This window comes from Petaurus breviceps, unplaced genomic scaffold (assembly GCF_028583685.1).
Source record: "Petaurus breviceps papuanus isolate PSGF00001 unplaced genomic scaffold, PetGlider_PUasm1.0 90760, whole genome shotgun sequence".
Taxonomy (NCBI): domain Eukaryota; kingdom Metazoa; phylum Chordata; class Mammalia; order Diprotodontia; family Petauridae; genus Petaurus; species Petaurus breviceps.
The window spans coordinates 12,167,852-12,184,682 of NW_027187338.1; the positions used below are offsets into that span (position 1 = coordinate 12,167,852).

Consider the following 16,831-nt stretch of genomic DNA (forward strand, 5'->3'; position numbering starts at 1 on the left):
GGGTGCTAAGTGTCTGAGCCCAGGATTCGATCTCCAGGTCTTCTCAACACTGGAGCCGGTGCTCTTACTTGCTGTGCTACCTGGCCGCCCCAAACATCTTCATTTTTAATAGTCTAAGTATCATATTTATTTTGTGCCTGCCTGATCTCCACTAAATCACAAAATATTTAAGGACTACACCTGGCCTTATTTATCTTTGTATTCCTCACTCCCTATCCCTAGCACAAAGCCTTAAGCAAGGCAGAAGTTTAATAACATTTATTCAACTACACTGAAATAACATTGAATCTACAGTATACTTTATTAATAATGAATAATAAGTTAAATAAGTTCTTATCAATTCTGAATTTAAAATTAACTAAATTAAATTATTATATTTATTTAATATTTAAATTTACATATAAATAATTTAATAATAAATAAACTAAATTTAAAAATTAACTAAAATTTAAAATTAATAGTCAATGGATATTAACCAAGCTCAAGAAACCTAGGGGAAAAAAGAATAAATTAATATAAGAATCAGAGATTCAATACATACTTTTTCTGGATACTAGGTTGCAAATAGGATAAAAGATGCCATGGTTAATGAGCCAAAAGGAGAGTTCTAATACCTTTGTGGTTAAAGCCTGAGATATATGGCATGAGGCTACACAGATAGGAAAACAGAAAATCACTCACAGAATGAGTGCTGGAAGGGACTTTGGAGGCCAGCTAGTCCAACTCCCTCATTTTACAGATTAGGGGACTGAGGCCCTGAAAAGTTAAATTTTTTGCCCAGTCACAAGGCTTTAACTGAAGGGGGATTTGAACCCAAGTCCCTTGCTTCCAGAAGCAGGGTTCTTTCCATTATGTCATTACTGTCCAGTCCTGTCCTGTTCCAGCTTGATGCTTCCTCCACATCTTCCCTTCATAATATTTCTCTACCTTCAATGCTCAGGTCAAAGTTTTCCGTTTCCTCATGCATCCCAACCTAGTTTAAAGTATCCTCTTCTTCCTCAAATTTTCCAACAGCATTACACCTTTATTTCTCCCTTAACCCCATCAGACTTTACCTCATATCCCCTCTAGTAGAATGTCAACTCCTGCAAGGGATTGAGTCAATTTTTAACTTTGTGACTTCAGCCTTACAGTAGGTAAGTACAGTAGGTACTTATTAAGTACAATAGGTACTTAATAAATGCATGTTGAATTGAACCCTCCTGAATTCTACCCTCTAATCTCAAATTATGAACACTTTGGTTACCCAACCATAATTAACCTTTCCTATGAAACAAAAAAGTCTAAACATTTTCTATCACCTACTAGAAGGGCACTTTCACTACACTTCCAACACAGGGTGTCATCTAACTGATCTCAGTTCTCATCCAACTGATATAATTAATAAATGTTTACCTGCTGTCTTTTATTTCAACTGTCTCTTGTAATTCTCTTGTGATTTCCTGAGTTTATCCCCACAAGTTGGTACCAGTCTTGGTATCCTGCAAAGGTATTCTTGTCACCTTCCTTCACATGCATTTTTGGGTTGTTTTGCCCTCCTTTCCTTCCTCCTGATTTTAAACAGCATCATCCTGTGGTCACTTTAACCCATATTTATAATGAACTTAAAGTGTTATAGGTAGACTGTTTAAAAAAAATAGAAAAACCCATATATTAGCTGCAAATATACAAAAGAGATACATTAGGGCGGCAAGCAACACCTAAGCAATAAAAAAAATAACTACAGATTTAGAACCAGACTTTGGCTAAATCACAATTTATGACCATTTCTTCAGCTATATAATGAGATGGCATTACTTGCTCTAACTACTTGACAAAGTTGTTAGATGGAAACCTGATTTATAAAAGGTGCTTCAATATGCACATTACAAAAGAATCATTAGCAAAAGACTAGGCTTAGAAATCCTTTAAAAAGTCATTTCATATGGTTCTGGATCATTAGCAAAGGGTAGATTCTTCACAAGAAAATCCATGAAGATGAAGTTTCTTGGAAATTATAATTTAAGTCAATAGGAATGAATCTTAGACTTGAATTTTCGTATACATTTTAGTATTCTAAGAGACTTTTTGGTGACTTCCTTTACAAACATCAGGCAAGCTCTGAGTCAGTGATGGAGCACAACTAAGGTTGTTCAGGGACAAAAATCAAAAAACATTTATGTAATAAAATATATTACAATTAAACTAACAAATAAGAAATATAAAGAGACCTGGAAAAATGTATGAAATAAAGCAAAGAGGAAAAAAAAGCTACTTTTTGCCATGCCGCCATGTGAGATAACCACTCTTGCCACACCCTCCCAATCCTAGAAAGAGCATCACTTCTTTGCCCTTTGGTTCCACTTACTATCCTGTGAGTGAACTTTAGCTTTCCCTGGCCACCACTCTCCTACATACATTGTATCCCCTCATTACAGCATAATTCCCTTAAGGGTAAGGAACTTTTAATTTTTGTCTTAGTATTCCCAACATTTAGCAGTTTTGGTATATAGTTAAGTGCTTAAAAAATGTTTTTCTTTCATTCATTTATCCATTCATTCAGAAGAATGGAATACGCACTGGTGGTGGTTGTCCATCATTCTCAAAGGTCCAATGACATCAGTATGTTAGAGTCAAGTTACATTTTGTCCACCTACAGCTGCTCAGACCAATAAAAGCTCAGAATGCTCTACCAGAGGTACTCTGGACACCAATAGTTCATATGAACATTTGGGGTGGATTCTCTAAATTTGTGCACCTTGAGCTTTCTTTGAGCTACTTCAATTCTGCTTTGCTCACAGAGCACAGCACCTTCTCTAACAAGGGCATGCCACAATGGGTGGTCCTGTGCCAGTATCTCCTATGACATGCAATCAATTCCAAAGTTCTTCAGAAAGACCTTGAGGATGTCCTCCTATCAATTCTTCTGACCACCAGGCAATCACTTGCCTCATGTGAGTTCCCCAAACAACAGTCTTTTAGGCAAGTGTACATTTGGCATTCCAATAATGTGGCCAGTCCATCAGAATTGCGCTTTCTGAAATAAGAGTGTGAATGCCTGGCAATTTAGTTAAAGAAAGAACCTCAGTGTCTGATACCTTATCCTGCCAGATGATCTTCAGAATCTTCCTAAGACCATTCAAATAGAAATAATGCAGTTTCCTGGCATGGTGCTGGTATACTGTCCAGGTTTCACAGTCATACAACAATTAGGTCAGCACAATGGCTCTGCAAACCTTCAGTATGGTGGTCAGTCTAATAATACCTCTTCTCTCTCTTACTTTCCTTCAGAGCTTCCCAAACACTGAGCTAGCTCTGACAATGAATGCACCAACCTCATTATCAAAGTGTACATCCCTAGAAAGTATACTGCCAAGGTAAGTGAACTTATACACACTATTCAAAACTTCCCCTTTTGCTGTAACTGGTGGTTCTACTACATGTGGATGTTGTGGGCTGGCTAGTGAAGCATCTGTGTTTTTTTGGTGTTAACTGTTGGGCCAAGCAGCAGACAACTAATCCATACTTTGTTGCATCTCAGTTTCAGAGGCTGCACTGAGTGCACAAGTATCTTTGAAGAAAAAATTATGTACCAACTCTCCACTCCACTTTGGTCTCGGTTTGTTACCTTTTCAAGTTAAATACTTTACCATGAATGAGGTAGCTGACCTCACTGAAGCCATCTGACAACACAGCTTAAAACATCATACTAAAAAACATGGGAATAAGCACACAGCCTTGCTTCACTCCACTGGTGACCAGGAAAAAACAAAAACGTCATCCATTATCCAGAACCCAGGTGTAAAGCCAAGCACAAGCACCTTTCCAGAGGACTGCTGCTGTGAACAGCTTTTCAAGATTCTGATTACATAGTATAGCAAATTCTCTATTTATTCAATAACAAATCAGGGCAAAACATTCACAGAAAATCAAGATACATTTACAATGTTACAACTTATCACAGAAAATCAAAATACAGCATTCAACATGTCACAACTCAACAACTTATCACTAAAATGGACACATAGGTTTCACCAAAGTGGTCACATAGTTTTAAACAAATTACATTCATTTAGTCAATCACAATATCCTTAATTTAATCACAAAATACAAAAGTCAAAGTTCTCCATCCCCAAGTCGAAGTAAATCCATAATCTTCTCAGTCAGTACACAATATCCAAGTAAAGTCTTCTTTCAGCTTGACTTGAGGCTGGCTCTCAGCTGCCATGGTTCCTCCTCTTCCATGGTCCCAGCTCCAACCATCACCTGGGTTCAAAGGCAGGCAGCTACCAGTTCCTTGTCCAGCTCCTTGTCCAGTTCTTCATCCAGTTCCCATTCCATATTGAAGTTCTCAGTATCTAGTCCACCTTAAGTCCTTCACAGTTCCTGTTTCTGGGAAGACAAAGCTTGCCAGAGCCACAATAATATTCATACATGGGGAGGCTAGGTGGCACAATGAGTAGAGCACCAGCCATGGAGTCAGGAGGACCTGAGTTCGAATCTGACCTCAGACACTTAACACAAAAAAAACTAGCCATGTGACCTTGGGCAAATTACTTAACCCCAATTGCCCTCCAAAAGGCAAAAAAAAAAAATATATATATATATACACACACACACACACACACACACACACACACACATATGTATATTTATACACATTGCCAGCACCATCATCAATTTACTATCTGCCTGTAAAATCAACTCAGACCCACCAACAAGGTCTGAGAACTCACACAGATCATCAACACAGAAATCAACACTGACCCACAAACAAGGTCCAAGAGGTTAGCATAAATCATCATTAAAGTCCCAGGACCTCCAAAACCCTCCTCCAGGACTTCTAAAAACACACAACCAGAAAATCCTCTTTCAGGGCTTCCAGTAAGGTCCCAGGGCTTCTGTACAAAGTATCACAAACATCAACACAGACAGAGCAGACAGAGTGCTGGGATACCACAAGTTTTCTCCTTCTTGACTCTGCCACCACAAGAGTCCTCTTTTCAATTCTTCAGTCTCTAGCCTGGAAATCCTCCTTATATATGGTCATTAGCTCCTCCCCTTCCTATTGCAGGAGTTCATGAATTCTAGGGTTCCCAAGTTGTGGAGTTCACACACTCTGTTTATTAATAGACTTGATACAGAGCTCAAAAGAAACTTGAACTGAAACAAGGTGTTAATTCAACAGCTGAAACAAGGTGTGAGCTACTTCTGTGCTTGCCATTACACCAGGCAAGCATGATGTCATGAAATTAACATAAAACACTGATGAACTTCTCCAGGCAACTGAATTTTGACATAATTTTCCATAAGCCCTCGTGACTGACAGTATCAAAGGCTTTATTTAGATAAACAAATATGTACAGACCTCTGTTCTGCTCCTGGCATTTTCCTGGAGTTGTTGGGCAACAAATACCCCATCAACTATTCTTTGACCCTTTCTGAAGCCACACTGGCTCTCACATAGATGACATCTTCCAGATAAAGGATCAGCCTATTAAGGAGGACTCTGGCAAGAATCTTGCCACAAATGACTAAGAGGGAGACCCTACTCTGTGACTGTCACAAGATAATCTATTTCCTTCACCTTTACAGAAATGGACTGTGGAGCCATCCTTGAACTCCTAGGGGATAATCTCTTGCCATATAACCTAGAAAATGTCAGTCAGCTTTCCTATCAGCAGTGGACACTCCTCCCCACACCTCGTAATTCTCAGCTAGAACAGAATCAGCACTAGGTGCTTTGCCATAGGACAGGAGTCTAATGACTTTCAAAACCTCTTCTTCAGTTGGAAACTTGGCTAGAGAGATTGACTTCAACCTGAGGAAACCATTCAATGGCTTCAGCATTGACTGATGATGTTGAGAACATTATGGAAGTGTTCAGTCCATTTCTCCAGCATCATGCCCTTATCACTAATCAATGTAGCTCCATCAGCACTGAGTAGTTGAGATGTACCCTATGTCTTTGGTCCATAAACAGCCTTCAGGGCATCATAAAAACACTTTGGACTGTTATTATCAGTGAGTCAAGAATCCTGCATTTCTCTAAGCTTCACTTGTTCTTTACTTTTGATGCAGCGGAATACTGCCTTCTTAAAGATGAACTATCCTGCTAGTAAACTCTATGGAGTTCTTGTTTTTCATTTAGCAGTTTCTGAATTTCCCCATCATTTTTGTCAAACCCATCTTGATGTTTGAAAGTGTTCTGACCCAGATGAATAACTGCAGTGCTGTACAACAAATCTCTAAAAGCTGCCTACTCCTTTTCTGCTCCACTTTTGCCAACCATGTGTTGGCCCAACTTTCCCTCCAAATTTGCAAGGAACTATTTCCACTCAGAGAAATGCTCTAATCTGTTGACATTAAGTCTTCTGGTAGTCATCTTGCCTTAGGCCCACTGCTTTTGTTGAATGTAATAAGTCTATGATTAGCCCAGCACTCTGTACCACATATTGCCTTTGTCACTCTCACATCTTATCTGTCTCTTCTCCTTACAATCACAGTCTATTAAATGCCAATGTTTGCTGTGAGTATGCATCCATGAAATTTTATTGCATTTAGGTAAGTGTAAGACAGCATTGGTGACGAAGTCATAAGATGCATGTCTTAAGTCTTCATATAGAAAGTGAATAATAAGTTTTCAATAGAAGGTGAATAATAAGCTGTTGCTGTTTTCAACTCCATTCCTCCCAAGAACTCCATGCCATGTCTGGTAGTCTGAGCCTACTCTAGCATTAAAATTACCCAAAATTATAAGCTTTTCTTCCCTTGGTATATTGATGATAAGAGTCTCCGGGTCTTCAAAAATTTTTCTTTGACCTCATCAGGGTTCATCATGGAGAGAGCATAGGTACAGATGATGGTGGCATGGAGTTTTCCTGCAAGCGGCAATCCCATTGTCATGAGCCTGTCATTCACACCTTTTGGTAAGCATACAAGCTTGCTAACTACTCAATTTTGACTGCAAAACCTACACCAGCTTCACAGCACTCCCCTTCATTGTGGCTACTTCAGAAAAACTCATATCCAGCTCTGACTGGTAAACTGGCCTTCGTGTGCCAGTCTTGTTTCACTCAGGGCTACTATTTTTTTTTTTTTAAGCAATCAGGGTTAAGTAACTTGCTCAAGGTTACACGGCCAGTTATTTCTGGGTGTGGTGCTGAGTGTCCGAGCCCGGTATTCGATCTCCAGGTCGTCCCAACACTGGAGCCGGTACTCTTACTCGCTGAGCCACCTGGCCACCCCTAAGCAATTGGGGTTAAGTAACTTGCTCAAGGTTACACGGCCAGGTGTTTCTGGGTGGGTGCTAAGTGTCTGAGCCCGGGATTCGATCTCCAGGTCTTCTCAACACTGGAGCCGGTGCTCTTACTTGCTGTGCTACCTGGCCGCCCCTCAGGGCTACTATTTGGATGTGATTAATACCTGCTAAGTTCTCTTGCAACAAGAGCTGTTCATTTTTCAGATCTACTAGATTTTGTGTTGTCTACAAGTGTGGACACATTCCATGTGCCAATGGTGAGTGGAACCATATTTGCAGAAAGTTTTGTACATTTTTTGTGTTTCAATCACAATACCTGCCTGCCATAGTAAACAGGTCAGGGGTGGGTAAGCAAATAATTTTTAGGGCACCTTTTCTAGCTACTTCCTCACACCAGGAAGTGAATAGTGCAGTGCTTAAAAGGCTACTCAGACCTCCAGAGGGTTGCCAAAGCCCACTGCAGCTTCCAACAAGAAGATGACCCTATGGCTCAGGTCATCTGTGCGCAGTGTTGTGGCTATGTCTCCCAGTATATCCAACCTGCTGCTCTGTCACTTGCCTATTGCCACAGGACTCTGAGAAAGGAAAAATGGTAAAATGATAAGGGTGATGTTTTTTTTATTCAAGCATAAAATGGATTTAAGTGAGGCAGAGTTGCATGGCCTCACTCTCTCTTCCAAAGTCGCCACAGTCCAGTGGCAGGACAGAGTCAAGACTTGATGGCTTGAGATGCAGTGGATGAACCAAGCTCTGAACACTCAACAGTGCCTACACTTCAGCTGCCTTCATGGTTACTGGAACAAATTGTTCTCATCTACCCATTCCATCAAGGGAAGTCTTCACATGCTTGGGGTAGATGCACCCCTACCTCAACAACAGGTTTGAGACCCCTTGGTTACCCTCAATCTGGTACATACGCCTTGTCTGCCAAAAAAACTTATACATAGGCGTGGCTGCTGTGCATGATACAGCTTCTTGGAGCCACAAGTGAGAGTTAAGTGATCAGGAGGACACCAAAGTTGCAAAGTAGCCCTGAAAGGCTTGGCAGCCCTAACACCAGAGGTACTGGTGCTCCCTGAACATACTCTATATGCTACTCAAATAGAAGAAAGGAGCATACACTAATGCTGACTTATGAAAAGAAAAGTTAATGAGAGTTTCTAGGAAGATGTTGAAGGATTGGGTGGGGAGAGAAGAAAGTGACTAAAAATGTTTATATCATTTGAGCCAGAGATTCCACTGTTGAGTATATATGCCAATCAATCAAGCAACGAACATTAAGCATTCAAAGACAAAAAATAACAGCTTCTTCCCTCAAAGAGGTTACACTATTTTCAGAAAATTTGCTTACCAAAGGCAATGGATTCAAATCCTGGCTCTGCCATTTACTACCCAAGTGTCTTGGACAAATTATTTCATCTCAATGAACTTCAATTTCTTTATCTGCCAAACAAGGAGATTTAACTAAATGACTCCTAAGGTTCTTTCCAGCTCTGAATCTATGATGCAATGACTATACAATTATAATGCTATCTTTGTAGGCTAACCAAGAAAAGTCTCACTCATCTTCTCTCTTGAGTCAAAGGTCTATAATAATTCTCTATTACTATGTCAATCTTATCCTTTTCTCCCATTCTACCTTAACTACGTATCTCCTCTTTCCAGGATGCAGTGTGTTTCACAGAGGAGGGGAGAGGAGTTATATGTATTATGAGCACATATCTATCCTTAACCTAGCAAGCAGCACTAAGTTTTCCCTTTCTCTGTTTATTCAACATTATTTATTCAAATAATGTCTGATCTGTAAGCTCTTCATTAAGAGGAACTAATATAACAACTGATGTTAGCTCATGCCTAAACAGTTTCCAAAAACATGATCAAAGTAAACAGAGTAAGTCCTGTTTTCTATAGCTCTCTTCTGCTAGGAATACATATAATACTATACAAAAAGCAGTCTCTAAACATTCAATAAGTACTTTAACATTAAAATAGAAAAGGAATATAGTATTCCACACCCATAGATATAAAAATCCTAGTAAGACTCTCATGTGAAGTAAGGGTTACAATTTGAAATCCTAAGCTCTAAGGGATGTTCCAAGAAATTTAAAGGAGAGATAGAGGAGAGGAAGGATAGATGAAATGAGGTGAAAAAAAAGAAAAAGGTCTCAAAGCAGGATTAAACTCCTCCCTGAGCCCTCCAAATTCTTTTCACAAGTCCTAGCTCTCCTATTTGCTTACTTATACGATTTATGGCAAATTGCTTAACCTGGCTGAGCCAGTTTCATCTCTAATATGGGGCTAATGACCAAGATTAAGTCTAAGATTTCTTCCAGCTTTAACATGCTATAATTCTACTTTCCAGGCATGTTATTTTTTCTCTCAAGTCAAAGCACAACCTATTTCTTATTCTTCCTGTCTTTGTGCATTGCAGCAAGCACAGTTTTTAGCTTTGACTCCAGTTATTGTACCAGTTTACCAAAGTATGCTTTATTTCCAATTATCCCCAAGTATGATTTTTAATCACAATATAATAAACTGTTGGCGATTCAGATAAATCTATCACAAACTGTCTTTATACCAGGGGAAGGCTGAGTTTTTCTTTACTTCTAGCTGAATGGTACATGCAAAATCTTCACTTAAGTTGATAGGCCAGTAAGTACCCAAGAAATTGATAAGGACTAAAATTTTAACCTTATGTTGAAAATTCTCTAACAAAATATCTGAATATTAATGGATGAAAATTTATTAACTGTTTACTATTATTAGCCAAGCACTATGTTAACCACTGGGGACACAAATATAAAATCCAGTCAATCCTTACTGTCTTAGAACTTATATTTTAATAGGAGAATAATAGAATAGAAGAGAGATAATAGAATAATAGAAGAGAGGTGTTTTCATCTGGAAAGTCAAAGGGATGGTAAATGGAGCAATATGGTAACTGACACATGAGTTCTAGAAACAATGTTAATGTACAAGAGATGAAATGGGAAAGAGAGGGAGGTGCATCATAGCAGAGCACATGGCAAGAATGTGGCAGGAGTGAAGCATGGTAAGCCTGAGAAAGGTTAACTAAAAAGGGATCTTGCCAATCAGGAAAGCACAGTCCTAGAGCAAGAGGTATACTGAATAGCCATGTCTCCATTAAATATATATTCCAAATAATACTTCTAAAGATCTATTATTTCTGTGGTGTGTGTCTCCTTTCACACTTAAATGGTCTATATAAGTTGTTGTGATCAAAATTAAAATGTAAAAAATTCATCATCTTCTGACCAATTGTTTAGCAATAAGTCACTTCAAATTTAACTGGGCTAGTCTGATGACCAATGCTATATGTGGTATCTATAATCAAATCCTTTCCAGGGCCAGCCAGAACTTGTTCTCCAATGATATAATCTTTGAGATCCAAGTTTCACTATACCACATTGAGCTATAGGAGGAGGACTTTACTGGAAAATTAATTTTTTCTTTGAGGTAAATTAAGGAATTTTATCTCATTCTTATCCACTAATAAACTAACATTCAGCTGGAATTATTTTAGCACCCTAATTTTAGGAAAAAGTTAAAAAATCACAACAAAGCAAACTGGTGTCAGAAATTAAGTCAGAAAAAGCAATAGTCAGGATGTCTCTGGGTCAGTATACATTAAGCTCAATCTTAACATCTGCACCTATGGCACTCCACAATGCTAAATTATGTTCAGAATGATGTTTCTCAAGGCAATTCAAGTATTAAAGAAGATTATGCTATGTTCAGGATATTCTGCAAAGAAAGATGGGAAACTTCAAAATACTTTATAATGTATCAAAAACCTTTACAAAGATTTACAAAGAAGATTTTTGGTTAACCATAAGTTAAATAAAAACTTCAATTACCCAGGATAATCTCATTTCCTAATGCTTCAATCAGATCAAGGTTTCTAATATATTTATTTTTTAAATTTAAAAATAATTTTTACTGATGGCAATGACAACAAAATAAATTTAATATCCCAGTAGACAAGCTGCTTCTGTCAACTGAGATCATGAATCACAGCCAGTCTCAAATGCATGTTGTCAGCAATCTCTTTTACCCCGCCCCCACTAAGGGGAAGCCAAAGGACTAAGCAACTTATAACCACTATTGAGAGCCTAAGAAATAAGCCAGAAGAAAAAGTATGCAAATTAACTCAGGAGTCAATGAATGTTAAATGTGTCTTTCCATTAACCATCTCAAACTAGCCTCTCTTTTGCCCTAAGACCCGATGCTACTGACAAATAGCAGACAAAACATTGTATTCTATCGCTCTTTTAAAAATACCCCCATCTTTTTTTTTTTTTGGGGGGGGGGGGGGGAGGGACAGGATCTATACCTGTGATTTCATCAATATAACAAACTACTGCTATGCAAACTCCCACCACTAATGTAGATGTACAATTGGGCAATTAGCCTGTAACTTAGTCCTAAAGAGATGCTCAAGAACAAGAGGTTGACAGTCTCAGGTCACACAGGTAGTATGTTTAGAGCAGGACATGAACTTATGTCTTCCTCACTCCAAAACCATTCCTCTATCCACTATCATTCTGCCTTTTTCATACTACTCTCATTCATTTACATATAAATTTATTCATATTAATACATCCAAAAACATTTAAATGACATAAATAAAAGTAGAAACACAAATAGTTAAAAGAATTGGAAAACTTCAGCTAAACTAATATATAAAAATGAAAACAAATGGCAACACCCATTAAGGGAGAACAAAGAAAAAAATTTTAAGATGTTGGGGCTGTATATAGAAACAAGTATACTCATATACTAGTGACAATGAAACTTGGAAATCTTTTGGAAAGTAATTTGGTCAGGGGCGGCCAGGTAGCACAGCGAGTAAGAGCACTGGCTCCAGTGTCAGGATGACCTGGATCAAATCCGGGCTGAGATACTCAGCACCACACCCAGAAATAACTGACCGTGTAACCTTGAGCAAGTTACTTAACCCCGATTGCTTTAAAAAAAAAGAAAAAGAAAGTAATTTGGTCATATGCAATAAAATCCATAAAAATGGTGATAGTTTTTTACCCAGGAATCCCACCACTAGAAATATATCCCATGGAAAAAACCCATAAGAAAAAAAGACCTAACTGTAAAATGATGTTTCCAGGTATACTATATTTAACATTAAAAGACTGGAAAGAGCCCAAATGCCCTTTGGGGAAGGTCTAAGCAAACTGAGCACATTGATGCAATGGAGATTTATATTGTTATAAAGTGTGACAAATACATAAAGCAGCCTTCAAAGTGCTAATGTACTCCCTTCTTAAACTTTCTTGTATTTAACTTTGTATTTTTGTTGTTGCTGTTGTTGAGTCATTTTCAGTCATGTCCGACTCTGTGATCCCATTTGGGGCTTTCTTGGCAAATATACCAGAATGGTTTGCCATTTCCTCCTCCAGCTTGTTTTACAGATGAGGAAACCAGAGCAAACAAAGTTAAGTGATCTGCCCAGGGTAACACAACTAGTAAGTGTCTGAAGTCAGATCTGAATTCACAAAGATGAGTCTTCAGCACTCTACTACTGCTAGTTGTCCCTATGTATTTATTTTAATTCTCCTTAAATTTATTTTGCACATATTTAAATGTGTACTTATGTTCTTATTACAGTGTAAACTCTTTGTCAAAAGGAAGTATTTTATTCTTTGTATTTGTATCCTCAGCTCCTAACCCAAGGAGTGGTATCTAGGTGCTTAATAAATGCTTGTTGATTGACTGATACACAGAAATAAGTCAATGGCCAAGTGAAAAGAATGGACCTTTCAAAGCCAGGAAGACCATGGGGCTCAATTCCTACTTTTAATATATACTGGCTGCATGACCCTAACCAAGTCCTTTAACCTCTCAGTGCTCTACAAAGCTCTCTTAGAGAATACTTCAAGGATTCTTTCAGACTATTAAGTTGCACAGAAAGTGCCAACCTGCAGAAGTAGAAGGAGTTTCCTCACTGAAGAGTCCCTATGCTAGTGAAATCACAGATCCAGTCCCTATCCCTACATGGAAATAAGCAATGTTTTATGTGAACCTGACAACAAATGAATGGAAAAACAACCACCACCACAAAAAAAGTATAACTCAAAATAATGTATATACATGGCTTACTACCATAAATATATTTATTTAACCATACTACAAAACTTTACAAGAACTATGATTTCAACCAAACAGGTACTTTCAACAGATGGGCTTTGTAAACTGCTGTGGCCAAAACTTTTCATCATCTATTGGCCAACCTACAGATAGATTGAAATTAGCTAGGCTGGTCTTCAGATGACGGAAAGCTGTCCCAGGGCTCTTGTACCTGAAGCTCTTCTAGTACAGTAGTACTTGTTAAAGTTTGTCAATGACCCAAGACCATACACCATAATGAAGCATTGTAGTAAGACTGTAATGGAGGCATTCAAACATAAGGACAGAAAAACATTATAGATTTGGTTATTATTCTGCTGCTGGTGTTCATTTTTAAATAAAGTTAAAGCTGATAAGAAATAAATAAATTGGGGCGGCTAGATGGCACAGTGAATAGAGCACCGGCCCTGGAGTCAGGAGGACCTGAGTTCAAATCCAGCCTCAGATACTTAACACAAAAACTAGCCATGTGACCTTGGGCAAAGTCACTTAATCTCAATTGCCCCCAAAAAAGCAAAAAAAAAGAAATAATTAAAATGAAGACCCCACTTCTAATTTTTTGGAAGTAATAGGTCTACCAATTTCAAGGCTACATCTGGAGACAAGCCTCCTTTGTGCGAAGGCAGGCATTGACAAGATGGTCTACATCTCATAGTATTATTCCTCTAATTAATCAAATTTAGGAAACAAAGGGTAAACAAAATTGTTGATGGCATTCAAATGAGAAACGTGTGAGAACAGATGGACAGGCCAAATTGTCCACTGTTAACTCCCAAGATGGACAGCAAGACGGCACAGTGGATAGAGTGTCAGCCTTGGAGTCAGGAGGACCTGAGTTCAAATGTAGCCTCAGACACTGTGTAACCCTGGGCAAGTCATTTAACCCTGTTTGCCTTAGTTCCTCATCTGTAAAATGAGCTGGAGAAGGAAATGGCAAACCACTCCAGTATCTTTACCAAGAAAACTTCAAATGGGTCATGGAGAGTTGATTACAACTGAAAAAACTCAACAACTATAACAATAACTCCCAAGATATTAAAATAGAAGACCTCTAAAGAATTGGGTAGATTTTCCATGGAGAATTATTGAAAGATACCGTCAAAAGGGGAAAAAACAATATACAAGCTTTTATTATGTACCTACTTAACATAGGTAATGTGGTAGGTCCTGGATTATAAAGAAAAGGAAAGTCTTTGCCTTTACCTGCATTCTATCAGAGAAGACAGGCTGTACATATATACAAAATACAAAGTGTAAGAGGCAGGGAAACATTAACAACAGCATCTGGGGAGATCAGAAAAAGTTTCATGTAGAAGGTGGTGCTTGAATTGAGTTCTAATGAAAATAAAGGATTCCAAAAGTAGGGAAAAATAGTAGCATGGGGGACTACCACTGCCAGTGAATGAAAACAAAGAAATACAGCACTGTATGAAGAATAGCAAGAAGGGTAGTTTAGTTGAACTACAGAGGTCAAGAAAAGTATACTAGGAAACACAGAGTGCAAGAACATACACTAAAACTGAAAGGATAACCTGGGACCAGATTATGAAGAACTTTAGAAACCAACCTTTGGAATCTATATTGTTTCCTATAAGAATTAAGGAGCTATTCTTTTAAAAATTACTCCAAATGAGAAGGTATGAGTGAGTAGGGGTGTTAGAGGGAAGACCATCTGTATCAGCTAAGGGAATGTGTCCACTGATGAACTCCCAGACTGAAAGTCTCAAAGTATCCAAAACTCATCAAAAGGGAAGCAAATATATAGAAAGATAGGTTGCACTGTTTGCTGGTTTGTCAAATTATTTTTATTTAGGAAATATACAATAAATACTACATTTGGATATTAGTCTTAACAATTTTTTCAAAATATGCTGGAGATTACTCAACACCATCCAAGTATTCAAAACTTACCACACATGAGTAATATACCAAAAGTAATAATACCATTCCCCGTTAAGCATATGTGACACATTACACTGGATTTCTTAGCAAAATGAATTTGTTCTCGCCAAGTGAACAAACTATCCCTAACCTTGCAACCTTGAGCAATCATTGCCCCTCTCTGGCTATCAATTTTCTCTTCTGTATAATGAGGGTATTGGGACTAAAGTTTCATCCAGTTTTAATAATCTAAGAATGATCTGTTAAACTAGAATTGCTATGCACCGCATGCCACAGAAACGCCTTCATGACAGCACCACACACGGTAAGTGGGACACCTGTGTCTGATGGAAGAAGAAAGTGCTATAAAGAGCAATTTTGTAAGAAGATGACAGGTCTCACCACAAGAGCTTTTGCACTAGTCCCAATCATTCCTCTTAACAGAGCACCAAAAACTTAAGTTGGTTTTTTTTCAAATTCCATACAGAGTTCCCAATGGCATGAAATTATCTTGCCCAAAAGTAATTAAAATGAGCCAATATCTAATACCATTTGAAGGAAATAAAGGCTTCTCCAAATATTGGGGGAAGTGGAGTTAAATTCACTGGCCAATCTTCTTCTGCTAGCCTGCATGCTATCTTTACAGCAGGTAGCCTCTACTTTCTCCTATATGTAACCCATGTGATCACTCCCTCTGCCAATCATTTACATCTCTACCCTCACACTTATCTTACCAATTTGTCATTCCTTATCTGGGTCTTACACCTGACTTCGACACAAAAACTTAGTTTACTTGTTGTCTTTTGCTTTATAAATCATGCGTGTGTATTTGTACGTGTGTTTATGTGAGCAAACATACACACACATCATAAATGCATCTCAAGTTTAACTTTACTTTCACATGGTCTGATGTCCATTTGGCTATTTTATATCAAAAGGCTTGAATATAGAAATTACATTTCTCCCTTTCCCCAAATTACTCTTCTCTTTACTTCAAGCCCTGTGTTCTTGTACTCAACCCACTTCTGGTTTGTATTCTGAAGAGCCAAAAGAGGCAATGGTCTCGGAAACATATTAACATGAGATAGAAATATCATCATATTGGAGAAATGAGTCCTTGGGATTCCTATTTTCTAAGACCTTTCAGTTTATGAATTAAATACTAAATTTGGAATTAAACCCAAAAGAGTTTTAGAATCTAATATAACATAGAAAAAGTTATAATACAGTGAGTAAATGGCAAAAAGCATCTATCTCATGACCACATGATCTGAGTACTTTTTCTCTGTCAGTGCAAAAAAAGGACTATAACAAAAGGCTCACTCATAATCCTTTCCAAAAATGATTCTATGAGGGCAAATAATTACATGAATACTAATACTAATCAAAGTCATACAAACTTTAACTTGAACTTAAGGATATCTTATCATAAATGTTCAAATAAAATAGATGAAATCTCTGCCAAGAAGCTTAATATCTGGTTTTTCCCCTCATTTTCCTTACACACACACACACACACACACACACACACACACACACACACACACA

General features: G+C 38.0%; 1 protein-coding gene across 4 annotated transcripts in view; it reads right to left on the minus strand.

The window, feature by feature from the left end:
• The window catches only part of FOXJ3 (forkhead box J3), a 172,354-nt gene that overhangs the window by 120,057 nt on the left and 35,466 nt on the right, over positions 1 to 16,831 (minus strand). The window contains exon 3 of one of the 4 annotated variants that reach the window (XM_069068156.1): positions 1,396 to 1,623. The exons of the other annotated variants lie outside the window; for them this stretch is intronic. The gene's annotated coding sequence lies outside the window, so the exon portion shown is untranslated. The remainder of the gene's footprint in view (positions 1 to 1,395; positions 1,624 to 16,831) is intronic. 4 annotated transcript variants of the gene reach the window in all.